Source organism: Grammomys surdaster, unplaced genomic scaffold (genome assembly GCF_004785775.1).
Source record: "Grammomys surdaster isolate TR1022 unplaced genomic scaffold, NIH_TR_1.0 126158, whole genome shotgun sequence".
Classification (NCBI taxonomy): domain Eukaryota; kingdom Metazoa; phylum Chordata; class Mammalia; order Rodentia; family Muridae; genus Grammomys; species Grammomys surdaster.
Window position 1 is genome coordinate 6464156 of NW_021620966.1, and position 17276 is coordinate 6481431.

A 17276-nucleotide genomic window follows, 5' to 3' on the forward strand; every position below is an offset into this window, starting at 1 on the left:
CCCTTCCCCCCTCCCCCCCTCCCCCACTCCCTCACTCCCTTCTCCCAGTGCGGGCACGGCCAAGATGGCGGCTGGGAGACTACATTTCCCAGAATGCAGCATGGCGGACTTCCTGTCTGGGTGTCCGTCGCTTCCTGTTGTCCAATTTAATATTAACTAGTCCTACATTGAATATTCCAATTTAATATTAACTACTCCTATATTCAGTACTCCAATTTAATATTAGCTAGTACTAAATTAAATATTCCAATTTAATATTATCTAGTCCTATATTGAAATTTCCAATTTAATGTTGACTAGTCCTATATTGAAATTTCCAATTTAATATTAACTAGTCCTATATTGAATATACCAATTTATTATTAACTAGTCCTATATTAATATTTCCAATTTAATAATTACTAGCCCTATATAAAATATTAACTAGTCCTATATTGAATACTCCAATTTAATATTAACTAGTACTAAATTGAATATTCCAAATTATTATTAGCTAGTCCTTTATTATTTAACTAGTCCTACGTTGAATATTGCAATTTAATGCTGACTAGTCCTTCATAATTCCAATTTAATATTAATTAGTCCTATATTGAAATTTCCAATTTAATATTAACTTGTCCTACATTGAAATTTCCAATTTAAGTTTGACTAGTCCTATTTTTATTTTCCAATTTAGTACCGACTAGTCCTATATTGAATATTCCAATTTAATGTTGAGCAGTCCAACATTGAAGACTCCAATTTAATGTTCACTAGTCCTATATAGTTAAATTTCCAGTTTAATATTGACTAGTCTTTTATTGAATATTCCAATTTAAGGTTGACTAGTTCTGTATTGAATATTCCAATGTAATATTAACTAGTCCTATATTGAAATTTCCAATTTAATGCTAACTAGTCCTATATTGAATATTTCAATTTAATATTAACTACTCATATTGAGTATTCCAATTAAAGGTTGACTAGTCCTACATTGAATATTCCAAATTAAGGTTGACTAGTCCTATACTGAATATTCCAATTTAATATTCACTAATCCTATATTGAATATTCCACTTTAATATTAATTAGTCCTGTATTGAAATCTCCAATTTTATATTAACTAGTCCTATTTTGAAATTTCCAATTTACTCTTAACTAGTACTATATTGAATATTCCAATTTAATTTTGACTAGTCCTAAATTGAAGATTCCAATGTAATATTAACAAGTATTATACTGAAATTTCCACTTGAATATTAACTACTCCTCAATGTTGACTAGTCCTATATTGAAATTTCCAATTTAGTATTAACTAGTCCTATATTGATATTTCCAATTTAATATTAACTTATCCTTTGTCATAATTTACAATTTACAGTGAACTAATCCTACATCACAATTTACATTATATACTTGTCCATAATCACAATTTACAATTTTCAGTTAACTGATCCTACATCCCAATTTACATTACATAGTTAACTGGTCCTATATCTCAATTTGAAATTTCCTGTGAACTTGTCCTTTATCGCAATTTACAGTTTTTGATTAACTAGTCCTATATCGAAATTTACAATTTACAGTGAACTGATCCTGCATTGCAGTTTACATTATACAGTTAACTTGTCCTTTATCGCAGTTTACAATTTAAAGTGAACTGATCCTACCTCCCAATTTACATTATACAGTTAACTTGTCCTTTATTCCAATTAACAATTTATAGTGAACAGCTCCTACTTCCCAATTTACATTATACAGTTAACATCCTTTATCACAATTTACAATTTATGGTGAACTGATCCTACTTTTTTTTTTTTTTTTTCAGTTTTTCAAGACAGGGTTTCTCTGTGTAGCTCTGGCTGTCCTGGAACTCACTCTGTAGACCAGGCTGGCCTCGAACTCAGAAATGCAACTGCCTCTGCCTCCCAAGTGCTGGGATTAAAGGCATGCGTCACCACTGCTTGGCTGATCCTACTTCTCAATTTACATTATATAGTTAACTTGTACTTTATCACCATTTACAATTTTCCGTTAACTCGTCCTGTATCTCAGTTTGAAATTTACTGTGAACTGATCCTACATCCCAATTTACATTATACAGTTAACTTGTCCTTTATCGTAATTTGCAGTTTACTGTGAACTGATCCTACTTCCCAATTTACATTATACAGTTACCTTTTCCTTTACTGCAATTTACAATTAATGGTGAACTCATCCTACATCCCAATTGACATTACATAGTTAACTTGTCCTTTATTGCAATTTACAATTTAGGGTAAAGTGGTCCTATATTGTTATTTACAAAATTTACTGTGTACTGATCCTGTATCTCAATTTACAATTTATGGTGAACTGATCCTACTTCTCCATTTACAGTTTAATGTTAACTAGGCTGAGTGTGAGGATGATGGATTAATTGATTGACTGATCAGGACGGATAGAGTCAGTGACAATTGGGAAGGCTGAGTGTGGGATAATTGATTGATTAATTGATTGATCGGGATGAATACAGTCAGTGACAATTGGTAAGGCTGAGTGTGAGGATGATTGATTGATTGATATTGATCGGGACAAATAGAGACAGTGATGGTAGAGACTGAGATGATTGGGAAGGCTGAGTGTGGGGATGATTGATTGATTGATTGATTGATTGGGATGGAGAGATGAGGATGATTGATTGATTGACTGATTGGGACAAATAGAGATGGTGATGATGAAAACAGATGATTGGGAAGGCTGAGTGTTAGGATTGATTGATTGATTGATGATTGATTGATATTGATTGGGACAGATAGAGATGGGGATGGTGGAGACGGAGGCAATTTGGAAAGACTGAGTGTGGGGTGATTGATTGATTGATTGATTGATTGATCGGGACAAATAGAGACAGTGATGGTGGAGACTGAGACAATTGAGAAGGCTGAGTGTGAGGATGATTGATTGATTGATCAGGACAGATAGAGATGGTGATGATTTGTAAGGCTGAGAGTGAGGGTGATTGATTGATTGATTGATTGATTGATTTGATTGATTGGGACAGAGAAGAGAGATAGTAATGGTGGAGACAGAGACAATTGGGAAGGCTGAGTGAGGATGATTGACTTATTGATTGATTGATGGATGGATTAGTTAATCGTGATGTATAGAGATTGATGATGGAGAAGGAGACGATTGGGAAGGCTCAGTGTGAGGATGATTGATTGATTGATTGATCGGGATGAATAGAGACGGTGATGATGGAGATGGACGATTGAAAGGCTGAGTGTAAGGATGATTTTATTGATTGATTGATTGATTGATTGATTGATCGGGTAAAGAGTGGCTGGGTGACCATGTCTGGCTTAGGTCGGCATGTATATTGCTCCTTATTACCCGTCCTCGAGGAAAACATATGTAGCATATTGATGTACACTTCTGCCTTAGGTTTATAGGAGCTCAAGAACACTCTTACCCGTCTTTGACTAACTGGTCATCATTGGCGCACTCTTTCCTGTACAGACCAAAGCCACATTTAATTATAACTAGTCCTATATTGAAGATTCCAATTTAGTATTAATTAGTCCTATATTGAATATTCAAATTAAATGTTGGCTATGCCTACATTAAGGATTCCAATATAATATTAACTAGTCCTATACTGAAATTTGAAAGTTAATATTAACTAGTTCTATATAGAAACTTCTCATTTTAATGTTAACTAGGTTTTTTGTTGTTGTTGTTTATTTTGTTTTGTTTTTGAGACAGGGTTTCTCTGTAGCCCTGGCTTTCCTAAAACTCACTCTGTAGACCAGGCTGGCCTCGAACTCAGAAATCTGCCTGCCTCCCAAGTGCTGGGATTAAAGGCGTGCACCACCACTGCTTGGCATGGGTGGTTTTAAGTATTGATAAGAGGCACTTACATGGCATATAGTCTTCTCTCTTACTGGAGAGTAAGTGTCTTGTATAGCTTCTTCAGATCTATGAAGTGTAGTGTGGGTTTCCTGTACTTTGTTGTTATTATTCATGTGCAAGTGAGTATGTACATGCGTGTGCTTTTAGGTTTGTGTTACCTCACTCAGGATAATAGTTTCTATCCATTTGCCTGAAAAATTCATGATGTCCTTGTGTTTAATAGCTGAATAGTTTTTCCTTTTGTAAATGAAATGAACCACATTTTCTATATCCATATTTTGGTTGAGGTGCATTTGGATTCTTCCAGTTTCAAGCTGTTATAAATAAGATGGCTATGAACTTAGTGGAGTCCCAACTCTAGGTCACCTGCCTTCACAGAGTCCCTCCTATATCTTCTGTTTGTGGAGGAATCACCTGAATTATATGATCATACTGTCTAGGAAGCATACATTTACTTTGTAGTGATGTCAGTATCAGGCTTTGTGTTGTACACATGTATGGGATATTTTAGGATGCAGTGACTTATGATGATGTGCATGTGAACTTCACTGTGGAAGAGTGGAATTTGCTGGATCCTTTCCAGAAGAATCTCTACAAAGATGTGATGCTAGAGACCTACTGGAACCTCACTGCTATAGGTAAGACTGTGAATTTTCTTTTCCTTTTCAAAATAAGGGAAAAATGCTTCCTGGTTACTGATGATCACCTCTTATTTCAATAGAGAACAAGTAATATTGAGTTGAATAAACCAGGTTCATTGCTGCGAAAATTGAGAGTAACTTGAATTTTGCCTGATTCCAATACCATATCATTCATTTTCTGGTATGATGTTTTAGGCTATAATTTGGAAGACCTTCATATTGAAAGACAACCTCAAACTCCTAGAAGTCATGAAAGGTAATTTTAATGTTTAAGCTGATACAAATATGCCTGGGAGGAACTTTTAATATGATCTGGAAGCTCTAAAGCAAAGCAAGTGTGTAAAATATCAGTCCTTTTTTTGCAGCTATGATGGTAATATTCTCACAAAACCATGTACCTCACTGTCAGTTTTCTGATTTGTGTTTGCAAGGCATTCCTCTAAGAAACTGACAAGGAAATAGTGCCTTAAGAGATAGCTTTATTTAATTGGTAGCTCCATTAGAGCTATACTGTGGAACTACCCCCCTGTATAGTCTCATAATATTTAGATGTTGCACATTGAATAGTGATAAATATGTATCCAAAGTCTTTTAATAAACAAAGAGTCCATGGCAAAATTGGTAACACTCATATTCTTTAGTGACATTGCTAAGTTTATGGAGCAGTCAGTTTATGAGATTAAAGTATATTGTCATGGAGAAACCTTAATCCATATTCAGCAAGTCTACAAAGAACCAAAAGTCAAAAGGTGTGAATTCGATGTTTCATTTTTTCTTCTTCTTTCCATTGGTATATCAAGTGTCAGAATGAATGAAACCATATGAGCATAGGGATATTTAAAGGAGCCACATACCTTTTACTATTCTAGGACAATGAGAAGAAATGTAGTATTCTGCCTTTGGGAGGCTCTGTGAATATGATAGATGTTTGCAATTAATTGGTTTTCTGACTTTACTGGAATCAACCCAAAAGTCGCACTGCAGAAAATCCCTGTGGGTACTAGAAATATTTATGTTCTTCTCTTTTTCCTGGCTCCAGGTGCAACTGTATTATGATTCACACTACAGAAAAATTATAAATGCTACCAGTGTTATACAACTCTGTCTCATTCCATTTTACTTCAGATACATGAAATCTATCATATAGAAATCTCATATAGAAAAAGGATATTAGAAATATAAGCCATGTGTTAAATGTTGTTACCATCACAGAAATTGTCAAAGAGGGAAAACAAGCCATAGTGGGGAAGAACACCATGAACATATGAAGTGATAGAACCTTATGCTCTGATTCTTTTTTAATATTAAACCAAACTATAAAATTAATTCATATGGATAAAATGATTGATCAGGGTAATGAATATGATTAAGCTTTCACATGTGCCAATTATCGTTGCAGGCATATAAGAAGTCACAGTGGGGAAAAACCATATGAATGTAATCAATGTGGTAAAGCCTTGTCATGTCACAGTAGTCTCCAAAGACATAAAAGAACACATAGTGGAGAGAAACCCTATGAATGTAATCAATGTGGTAAAGCCTTGTCATGTCACAGTAGTCTCCAAAGACATAAAAGAACACATAGTGGAGAGAAACCTTATGAATGTAATCAATGTGGTAAAGCCTTTGCAAGATCCAGTGTTCTCCAAAGACATAAAAGAACACATACTGGAGAGAAACCTTATGAATGTAATCAATGTGGTAAAGCCTTTGCAAGATCCTGTCATCTCCAGGATCATAAAAGAAGACATATCAGAGAGAAACCCTATGAATGTAATGAATTTGGTAAAGCCTTTGCAGTAACCAGTCATCTCCAGTATCATAAAAGGACACATACCAGAGAGAAGCCTTATGAATGTAATCAATGTGGTAAAGCCTTTTCATATCACAGTTACCTCCAATGTCATAAGAGAACACATACCGGAGAGAAGCCTTATAAATGTAATCAGTGTGATAAAGCCTTTTCATTTTACAGTAATCTCCAATGTCATAAGAGAACACATACTGGAGAGAAGCCTTATGAATGTAGTCAGTGTGGTAAAGCCTTTGCAAGATCCTATCTTCTCAAATATCATATACAAACCCATACTGGCGAGAAACCTTATGAATGTAATCAATGTGGTAAAGCCTTGTCATGTCACAGTAGTCTCCAATGTCATATGAGAACACATACTGGAGACAAACCTTATCAATGTAGTCAATGTGGTAAAGCCTTTTCATTTCGCAGTAGTCTCCAATGTCATAAAACGATCCATACTGGACTGAAACCTTATGAATGTAATCAATGTGGTAAAGCCTTTGCAAGATCCGGTCATCTCCGAAGTCATAAGAGAACACATACTGGAGAGAAACCCTATGAATGTAATCAATGAGGTAAAGCCTTTTCATGTCACAGTAGTCTCCGAAGACATAAAAGAACACATACTGGAGAGAACCCTTTTATCTGCGACTACATAATAGAACACGTTTAAGAGAGTCATTCAGTGTGATCGTGATCGAGGTGTTAAGCCCTTGCATGTCACAGTCATCGCCCGATCCATAAAAGGACATGCACTGTAGAGAAACTGCAGGAATGTCATGATTGAGGTAAAGTCTTTGCGTGACACTGTACTCTCCAAATACTTCAAGGAACACACATTTTAGAAAAACCTCCTGAATGAAATGAATGTGGAAAAGCCTGTATGTATCACTGTAGTCTCCAAAGGAATAAAAGAACACAGATTGGACAGAAATCTTCTGAATGGAAATCAACCAGGCCTTGATTTTTTAATTTGCCTTGCCCAACAGCCTTTATTGTGGCATTCTATTAAAACCTCTTTCTACATACATAGATTCATTCTCTCTATGATTTGAGATATGCTTATCTAGAGAACCTGTACTAGTCCAACTGTTGTTTTTCTCCACTTTGCCACTAATAAAGATGTGCTGTCTACCAATAGTGCTCAACTGTGTTTCCCTTATAATTCTGGCTTTTCTTTAGGGTTGATTGATACCTGTAATCAAAGGAAGCTGCAGTTTCCCTGAGCACAGCATAAAGCCACAAAACGAGACTCTCGTTTCCTTTTATTTATTTATTTAGTTTTCTTTGTTTGTTTTTTGAGACAAGGTTTTTCTGTATAGCCCGGGTTGTCCTGGAACTCACTCTGTAGACCAGGCTGGCCTCAATCTCAGAAATCTGCCTGCCTCTGCCTCCCAAGTGCTGGGATTAAAGGTGTGCACCACCACTGCCTGGCTAAGACTCTTGTTTCCTAAAATCTCTCTTTAATGTTAATGGTGTTAGCATTCTGCCTTAAACTCCACCCCACAGTTACTTGGCAACAGCCAGGTATGCTCCTCCCTACAGCTTCCTCTCTTTAAAGAGAGATGGAATGTGTTCTATGTGTGAGTGGTGAGGTATAGGGTTAAGGGATGTCTCAGCAGGCTCGTGCCTCATGCTGAGACATCTGTTCCCCCTTAGGGACCAGCCACAAGACAGTATAGTGTAGAATATAGTTTATTCAGGACATGGAGAGGGGAGTCAAGAGGGTAGTAGAGGCAAGGAAAGGCAGAGAGAGGCAGAAAGTAGAAAAGTAGAGGCTGGGCATGAGCATGTGGAGAGAGAGGGGGGAAGGGAATGGGAGAGAGTGGGGAATTAATGAACCTAAAACGGCAAAAGAAAGAGAGAAAAGGAGATCAACTGATCAAAAGAATGAGGAAGGGGCAAGCAGCCACCTTTATAGTGGGTCAGGCCTACCCACCTGTTGCCAGGTAACCGGGGAGGAGCATACCTGGCTGTAGCCATGTAACTGGGGTGGAGTTTAGACAGAATGCTAAGAAATAGCCGAGGCTTCCTTCCTCTTGTGGGTCGTATTGATACCTCAACTGCACCTTGAGTACTTGGCTATGGAAGCTATTCACCTTGATTACAGGAAGAAGAAGGGAAGTTCTGTGAGGAGAACTCAGGCAAGGTCTGAAGTCAGGTCCTGGTAAGTGTAGGATCATTGCTCACAGAAGGGAGGTGCAGGTAGCTGAACAGCCAGAGCTGGAATGGTGGGTTCTCCCCCAGGGCTAGGTGTGGTGAGATTCCTTTTTGAAGACAGAAACAAATGCTAATGGGGTGTATACCTCTCCTGAGATCTGGAAATGGTCTGGACCTGCACCTGAAGCACACTTTAACCTTGAGGTGTGGTAGGACTCAATGGCCTATCAAGGCTTCCAGGCAGACCTGCCAATCAGACAAGGAGGCAGGTTCTTCCAAGTGCCATTTTACAAGTTTGCTGAGCCTGTGCAGACTTGAATGGTCATCTGTGCCCTGCTCTGAGCTCTGTTGTCGGGTGCTGTATGGAGACCTCAGGGAAGCTTTGAAATCAAGTCATGGTGAGCACAGGATCACTGCCCACAGTGGGTAGGTGCAGACGGCTGAGCAGTGGGAGCTGGGGTGCTGGGTCCTCTCTGGAGCTGGATGGGAAGCATCAGGCAGACATGACCACCTGTGAGGTTTCTGGTGATGCTCCTCACTTGTTAGATCAGGAGGTGGTGTCTGAGTAACATCACTGTCATGGCTGATTCTGAATCTGCCCAAAACATTTGGACCAGTTGCTTTCTTGTAGAAACATGGGTGGATTCTCTGACTCTGCAGCACATGTGTCCAAACTATTTTGTCATTCATAGTATACATTAAGAAGACAGTCATAAATCTAATAGATCTGCTTTCATACATTACTTGTTTTTGTTTTGTTTAGTTTTTGTTAATTTTTTTCCATTGCAGTGTTTTATATTGCTTTACTTTTTACATTTAGTATTTGATTATTATGTGGTAAAGGGACTTTTTTTTTTCTTCCCATTTGTTGGGTGTTTTAGATGCTTCTTGTACATTAACAGACATCTTCTTCTTTGGTTTAGAAAATTTTTCCTTTTAGATTTTACTGAAAATATTTTCTAGAACTTTGTGCTGCTATTCTTCTTCTATTCCAATCATCTGTAGTTTTCCCTTCTCATATGTTGCAGAATTCCTGGTTGTTTAGGGCCAGGAAACTTTTAGAATCCACAGTTTTTTTTAACCGATGATTACATTTTGTCCTATTCATCTTTAATGTCTGAGACTCTCTCTTCCTTTCCTGTTCCATCGGTGAACCTTGCCTCTGTAGTTTTCAGTGTACAGGTAATTTCAATGGCCTGCTCTCAGGGACTTAGCAAATGCTTAAGTCATTCCCTGCCTCCATCACCTGCTGCTGTTGCTGTTGTTGGGTGTGCTTTATATACACAGATCACCAGCTACAGCAGCTCTCTGTTTCCTGTCTCTGTTCTCAGCACATGCCCCCTCTCTGTTCTCTTTCTCTACTCTCATGACTCTCTGCTACCTGTCTATTTGCCTGTTTGCTGGTCCTCTTGTGTGCCTCTATCCCTTCCCCAGCTTCTCACTCATCAACCTGGCCCCAAACAACCTCTCTTGCACCATATCTGTTGCATGTTTAATTTCTCAGGACCTGCTGTGATAGGATAGCTTGGATTTCTTGATGACACATTTTCCTAGTTGTTATTTATTATATTCCTATGCTGGTGTCTAGGCCTCTGGGTTCAAAGTGGTTATTGATTTAGGTACTGATATCTGGATTTGTCTTGCTCGGGTGGAAGTTTTGTTCCTCTGTTACTGTTTGATGTCTGGATTACAGAGAGAGTTGCCTGAGTGTTGCCTCTTTTACTGATTGGGGCAATCTGCTTCTCTGTTAACCTTCCAGCTGCTTTAGTCACCTCTTTGGCTGCACTGGCCTGGGAACCCAGGGTTAAAGACACTTCACACCTAGGCAGCACAGCCTCTGAACTCCCCATTCCAGTGTATCCTTCCCGGCTCTGAGCCAGGTGAACTTCCCATTTTGTCCTATCTCAGCCATAACTCCACCTTCCTCATGTGGTGTCATGACCTCCTGTAATTGATATGGTTAGATGATTGGTTTTGTGTTTTGACAGTTTCCTCATTTATTATCATCTCTGTGTCATAACTGTCTTAAGTTCTCAACATTTCAGAGCTACAGTCATCTGAAGGAGCCTCAATCGAAGGTGTGCACTCATCAGAATGGCTGGTTGCTATGTCTGTGAGAGATTTTGTTTATGATTGATTGGGAAGGCTCTTCCACTGAGGATGGCAATTGCATCTCGATCACTACACCATTCCCATTCCACCTTACACAGTCCCTCATCCCTGAGTCCTTCCTATCTCCCCAGGGAGGGTTGGGACCACTTAAATATTCCCCAGTCATGGCATATTAAGTCTCTGCATGGTTAAGTACCTCCTCTCATACTGACATCAGACAAGGTAGCCAATTATAGGGAACAGTTTGGACAAACAGATAACACCTAACAGGACATCCCCTGCTTCAGTTGTTGGGGACCCACATGAAGACTGAGTAGCACATATAGTACATATATGATGGGGACCTCCATCCATCCTGTGTATACTTTTTGTTGGTGACTCAGTCTCTGAGAGTCTCGTAGGGCCCAGGTTAGTTGACTCTGATGGTCTTCTTTTGAACTTCCTGTTTCTTCAGAGTCCCTCAGTCATTTCCCCAAGTCTTCAAAAAGACTCCCTGAGCCATGTCCAATGTTAGGCTGTGGGTCTCTGCATCTGTTTCAGTCAGGTGATGGATGGAGACTCACAGGGGACAATTATGCTACGATACTGTCTGCAAGTATAACAGAGCAGCTTCACTAAGATCAGGGATTGGTGCTTGCCCATGGGATGGGTCTCAATATGAGTAGGGTATCATTTGGCCAATCCCTCAGTCTTTGTTCCATCTTTGTGCCTACATTTCTTGTAGACAGGACAAATTTTGGGTGGAAACGTTTTTGGTTCTGTTGGTATCCTTAACTCGCCCCTGGGGGATCCTGCCTGGCTGCAGGATCCATATCTCACTGCTATGCATTTCAGCAAAGATCTCCCCCATAGACTCCTTGGTGCTCTCCCATTCATGGTTTCTGGTACATCCTAAAGATGCCCCCACCTTTCCACTCTTGCCAACTACAGATTTTGATTCATATTTCTCACCCTCTGGCCCTCTCTTGTCTCTCACCACACCTGTTCCTGACCCTCCTTTCCCTTTCTTATCTGTTCTTCCATCCAGTTCTCTCTCTTCCATCTGCCTCCTATGACTGTTATATTCCCCCTTCTCTGTGAGATTCAACCGTGTTCATTTGGGCCTTCCTTCTTGTTTAGCTTCTTTGGGCCTATGGAGTGTAGTATGGATATCCTGGAGTTTATGGTTAATACTCACTTTTAGTGAGCGCATTCATGCATGTCCTTTTGGGTCTGGATTATCTCACTCAGGATGATAGTTTCTAGTTGTATCCCTTTTCCTGCATGATGTCCTTGTTTTTGCAAGTGAATAGTATTCCATTTTGTAAATGAATCACATTTTCTGTATCTGTATTTTGGTTAAGAAACATTTGGCTTCTTTCCAATTTCTAGCTGTTATAAATAAAATGGCTATGAACTTAGTGGAGCATGTGCCCTTGTGGGTATATGACTAAGAAGGTACCCTAAGTGTAACACTTCCTCCTTCTAAGTCTTAAATTAATGGAAGGAGTAGGCAAAGTGTTTCCTAATCTCAGGAAAAACCTAAATAAAACCTGCTGCAACTGTTTTCCAAGAGATGCAGGGTCCATCAACTTAGAAGCAAAACTTGAGAGGATCATCTAAATTGTGCTGCTTCTCAAAACTGAAAAATGAAAAATTCAAGGTCATGGAGCCTTCCTCTGTGGTTTCAGTTTAGCACTATTCAGCCATCTTTTGGCAGAGTCAGTACCTCAGTGAAGAATCAGTGACAGTTCATTGCATTGAAGTTGTAAGGATGATACTTGACTTGCATTTTGTGACTACAACTTGTTGAGATGCCTAAGGCATTGATACATATGCTGTGGAGAAATGCATACAGGGAGAAGAAGTACCCAAACTGAGAGATGTATGAGAAGTTATAGAAATAGAGCCATCTGAGCTTTTAGAAAGTGAAATCCAATGTGTCTGAGACAAAGCTATAGGTTTTTGTGTTTGCCCTCCTGTGTTTCTTGCCTTGGTCTAGTCTTCTCTCCCTATGTGCACATTCCTATCAATTGGAATGGGAAGAGGTATTCTCGGCCATAGTATGTTGGAAAGATATAACTTGCTTTCTGAGTTTACAGGATGAGGTTCACAAAGATACTGCCTTGAGTGTCAGAAGAGACTTTACACGTTGTACAGTGTCTGAGCTCCTACAGACTATTAGGATCACTGAAGACTGAATGAATTTTCATCACAGGATGAACATGAGCCCATAGTGTCAGAGTCAGAATGCAGTTGAGTAAAACAAAAAGATTCTAGATAGGATGATGTTTCTGAACACTTTCTGTCCTGTCTTGCTTTCTTTGTGGAGCTTGTGGAAGCTCTTGTAGGAGGAGCCTTTCCAGATTCCTTTAGGGGGAGAGGATAGTGTATATAAACTCAACATTTTTCTTTTTTATTTTCTTTCTTTTTTTTTTGTTTCTAGAATAATTGATATAATCATTATTACCCTGATCACTGTCCCTATGGGAGGTGCCCTGCCCTCACAGAGTCCCTCCCTGAAACTCTTTTGTTTCTCCTTTGAGATGGTGTGGGCTCCCTGAGTATCCCCACACCATGATACATCAACTCTGCTGGGTTAAGTGCATCCTCTCACAATGAGGCCAGATATGGAAGCTCAGTTAAGGGGACAGATTCCAAAGATAGGCAACAGCCCCTGCTACAGTTGTTGGAGGACCCTCATGAAGACTGAGCTGCACATCTGCTACATATGTGCCAGGGTCCTTAGTCTAGCCTGTGTATGCTACTTGGTTGATGGCTCAATCTCTGTGTCTTCCCAAGAGTCCAAGTTGGTTGAGTCTGTTGGTCTTCCTGTGGATTCCTATACTCCTTAATGCCTATAATCCTTCCTCTAACTCTTGATTTTGAAGAAATGGACAGGTGTTGGTCCACATGTGTATGCTAAAAATTGGATGTGCAGTACTTAGAATTAGATCTTCTGAAGGAAGGAGAAAAGCCTTTGGGACATGTTCTTCTCATCTTAATGTCCAGCCATTAGCATGTACCTTCAGCCTTCTTCATCCATCACAAGAGATCAACCCAAGTTCATGGCTCTCTTTTCTGCAGTGATAACTCCTACACTGGATCCCTTCATTTATACCCTAAGGAACAAGGATGTAAAAGGTGCCTTAAAAAAGTTACTGAGAAGCATTTTCAGTTCAAAGTGAAAATTCTTTGATTTTTTTTTTTTTTCGAGACAGGGTTTCTCTGTGTAGTCCTGGCTGTCCTGGAACTCACTCTATAGACCAGGCTAGCCTTGAACGCAGAAATCCACCTGTCTCTGCCTCCCAAGTGCTAGGATTAAAGTCATGCACCACCATTGCCTGGATGAAAATTTTTTGATATTAAAACTAATAATTGTACTAATTTTATATTATCTTCTCTAATAATGGTCATATATTCCAGGTCCACAGAATATGGCCTTCTGCCAGACTTTTCTCATTTCTAGTATTACAGCATTGTGAGTTTTGCTTATGGATTAGAATGAAGTGTTTGACGTTTATATAAAGAATTTCTAATGATATTTTAAAATATAAAATAGACAAAAACTGTGTGTAAATGATTAATTCTTTTAAAAACATAGCTAGTATAAGTCTTGAATCAATGAGAGAAAAGGAAGTAACATTACTAATAAGCAACAATCTGGAAACATTTCTGAGAGTAAACTGTGCCTTTGAAATTTGACATGAATCAATAATAAAAAAAATATTTGTCTGATGTGAAACAAGTGAATTACATCAATAATCAATGAGTGTATTTTTGATGAAGCTTATTTTAGAGACAAATGATACTCAAAATGTGTTCCATTACAAATTGAAATTTCTACCATTTAGCTGTCAAATCTATACCCCCACCCTTAAAAGTGTCACATAAAATTCTATACAATTCATGAAAGAAAATTTATTAATTTGATGTTGAAAATCTGTTATTTAATAAGCCATTTTTGGTAGAGCAAGTGTCAGTTCTTTGTTACATTGATCTGAACAGGAAAAATAGAGAAAGCAAGACAGAAAAGAAGAGAGGGAATGAAAGAAAAGAACTGTAATCTTCAAGATTTATATCTCTGTAACCCATTTTGTCCATCTAGGCCCGACCTACCAAACGTTCAACTTCACCAAAGAGTAACATCAACTGTGTTCCAAATATCCAATCACAAGTCATAGGGTAAGCATTTTATATCAAGCCATAACATAAGGGAATCTTCATTAGAATAAAGTCAGTTTTCTCAGAATAAATTTGCATTACAGTAGAGAATAGAAGAGAACAGGATAAACTATTCAAAATCTTGAGAGAAAAACAACTACAAACTACAAATATTATATACATGAAATCTATCCTTCAGAATTGAAAGGGCAATAAAACATTGTTCAGATAAAAAGCAAAACACAACCAAAAAATACAAAAACAAACAGCACACGGGCAGTAGTGGCACATGCCTTTAATCCCAGCACTTGGGAGGCAGAGGCAGGAGGATTTCTGAGTTCGAGGCCAGCCTGGTCTACAGAGTGAGTTCCAGGACAGCCAGGACTATACAGAGAAACCCTGTCTCGAAAAACCAAAAAAAAAAAAAAAAAAAAAACCAAACAGCACAAAAGAAAAAAAAAAACAAGGAACTCACACCATCAAATCCTTACAATAATCAATAAGAAATCCTTCACGAGAAACCACAGGAGGGTTAATAAACTGAAACAAGAAAACATAATATAATCAAATTGTTGGAGTCCAAGAGTTACCCCCAAAACAACACAATCTCAGTCAGACAGGGATGGGATAGTGAATGCACACCCTAATACAGTGATCAGAGGGCCACAGCTCAGAATTAAGATGCTGAGCTAAGATAATGAACATTTCTCATGACCAGCTTCTAAAGAATAAAACCCCAATGAGCTCATGTGCATGTGCAGGAAGTGCTACCTGGTGGTTGCCTCTGTCCCAAGCTACTTTGGCTAGGTAGACAGAACACTTCTCACTGACCTGCATTCTGATTGGTCCTAAGTGGAACATATTATTGTGAAATTTCTTAAGATTAACAAAGATCAGAAAGTACAAAACATCACAGAATGTGAGGTCAGCATGACCCTGCTCTGGGGCAAGTCATTTTTCTGTGTCAGGAGGTGGTGAGCAGGAGCTCAATAGCCAGAACGGGGAGGAGCTGGCTGTTGGCCAGTGCATACTGGAGTGGTGGGTTCTCTATGGGCATAGGTGGGAGATAGATGGGTAAGCCTGTGGAGGACAGGCAAAAGTGCTACTGAAATGAAAATCCTTGAAGATTCAGAAAAGGTCTGCCTCTTGGTAGGAATTCTGGGCCATGAAGTACTCAGTTTGTACCTCCAGCAAGCTTGAACCCTAGAGGAGGTGCTCATGTCACTCAAGGCACACTAGCCAATCAGACTCCTCAGATGGATCTGCCCGTCAAAGAGGAAGAAGGTTCTTCTGGGTGCCAGGAGGAGGCTGGTTCCACTTAGTTGCTGGGCCAGATTGAATGGTTTGGCATGCTATTCTGTGCTCTAATCTCTGCTGCTGAATGCTGTGACGTGCAATCAGGCAAGCTCCAGAGTTTCTACTTGGTGAGCACAAGGTCATTGCTAACAGTGTGTAGGAGCAGGGGCTTGAGCTGCAGGAGCTGGTTTGGTGAGTCTTTCCTGGTGTTGGTCGGAACTGGCTGCTATCAGTATGGTCCCTTGCGGTTCTAACCCCTCCTGGACCCAGTGGTAGCCTCTGAATAACTTAACTGTTGGGGGGGGGTGCATCTGCATAATGGCTTGTGTGTAAAAACATCCTTGTCAGGATGCCAAACTTGGAGAACTGTAGTTGGAGTGAATTTTGTGCAAGTTCTATCTCCTGTGTTAGGTAGCAATACAGTATTAAACTGGAACATGCTTGACAGAGCCAGTAACAGCCTGGGGCCTAGGCCTTGGGGGCTTTCCCTAAGGCCCTGAGGTAGAAAGATTAAAACAGAGATCCTTCTTTAAAACCAGGAATATGCTTAGGAGAGCTGGTAATGGTCTGGGACCAGTGCCTTTGGGAGGGGTTGCTTCAGATTTTGAGAACACAACTCTTTCCACCATATTTGGCTGTGGTTATCAGTCCTAAGGCCACTATAGGCTTGGGCAGGAATGTTTTTGAGATACCGTGAGTTCCCTTTGTGCAGGACTGTTTCATTAGAATCCTTCTTTTTTGTTGTAGTTGTTGTTGTTTTTTTGTTTTTTTTGTTTTTGTTTTTCTTTTTCCATTTTTTTATAATTTATTTTTTCTCAAATCGTAATTCATTCACACAGGGGTTATAAACACAGGAAGGCAGGATGTGGGGAAGGGAATGGCACTGGAGTGTGGGTGATCAGGAGGAATACAGATATCATCAGAACCAGGTATTGGCTGGGTGAAGGTTCAGGGGACAAGTCACTATGACTCTGCCTATGACTCGATTGTCCTTATCTAAGTTGGTATTGTCTGTGTAGGCTACCTATTTACAAGGTCTATGACTACTCAGGCTTGTAAATTTCCACAAAAGCTGCCTGTTTACATTAGCTTATAGCCATCTGTTTGGATGTTTTTCCACTGAGACCCAAGACTTGGTGTTAGTATACATGTATGACAGGCCTATTGCTGATTTTAGGCCTATGGCTGATTTTAGGCCTTCAGTGGGTAAGCAGGGCTGCCCCTGACATCTCCTACCTTCTCTAAGTATAGAA

At 39.3% G+C, this 17276-nt stretch overlaps 2 long non-coding RNA genes and 1 pseudogene across 2 annotated transcripts in view; 2 read left to right on the forward strand and 1 right to left on the reverse strand.

Annotated features, from left to right (window-relative positions):
- Window positions 1–4432, forward strand: part of LOC114612413 — a 5226-nt gene extending 794 nt beyond the window's left edge. The window contains exon 3 of the long non-coding RNA XR_003710008.1: window positions 4385–4432. This is a non-coding gene — a long non-coding RNA (uncharacterized LOC114612413). The remainder of the gene's footprint in view (window positions 1–4384) is intronic.
- Window positions 4433–4464: 32 nt separating this feature from the next.
- Window positions 4465–6039, forward strand: LOC114612441. The gene is made up of 3 exons (XR_003710016.1): window positions 4465–4511; window positions 4710–4770; window positions 5914–6039. It is a non-coding gene; the product is annotated as an uncharacterized LOC114612441 (long non-coding RNA).
- A 539-nt stretch (window positions 6040–6578) lies between these two features.
- The window catches only part of LOC114612332, a 23414-nt pseudogene continuing 12716 nt past the window's right edge, over window positions 6579–17276 (reverse strand).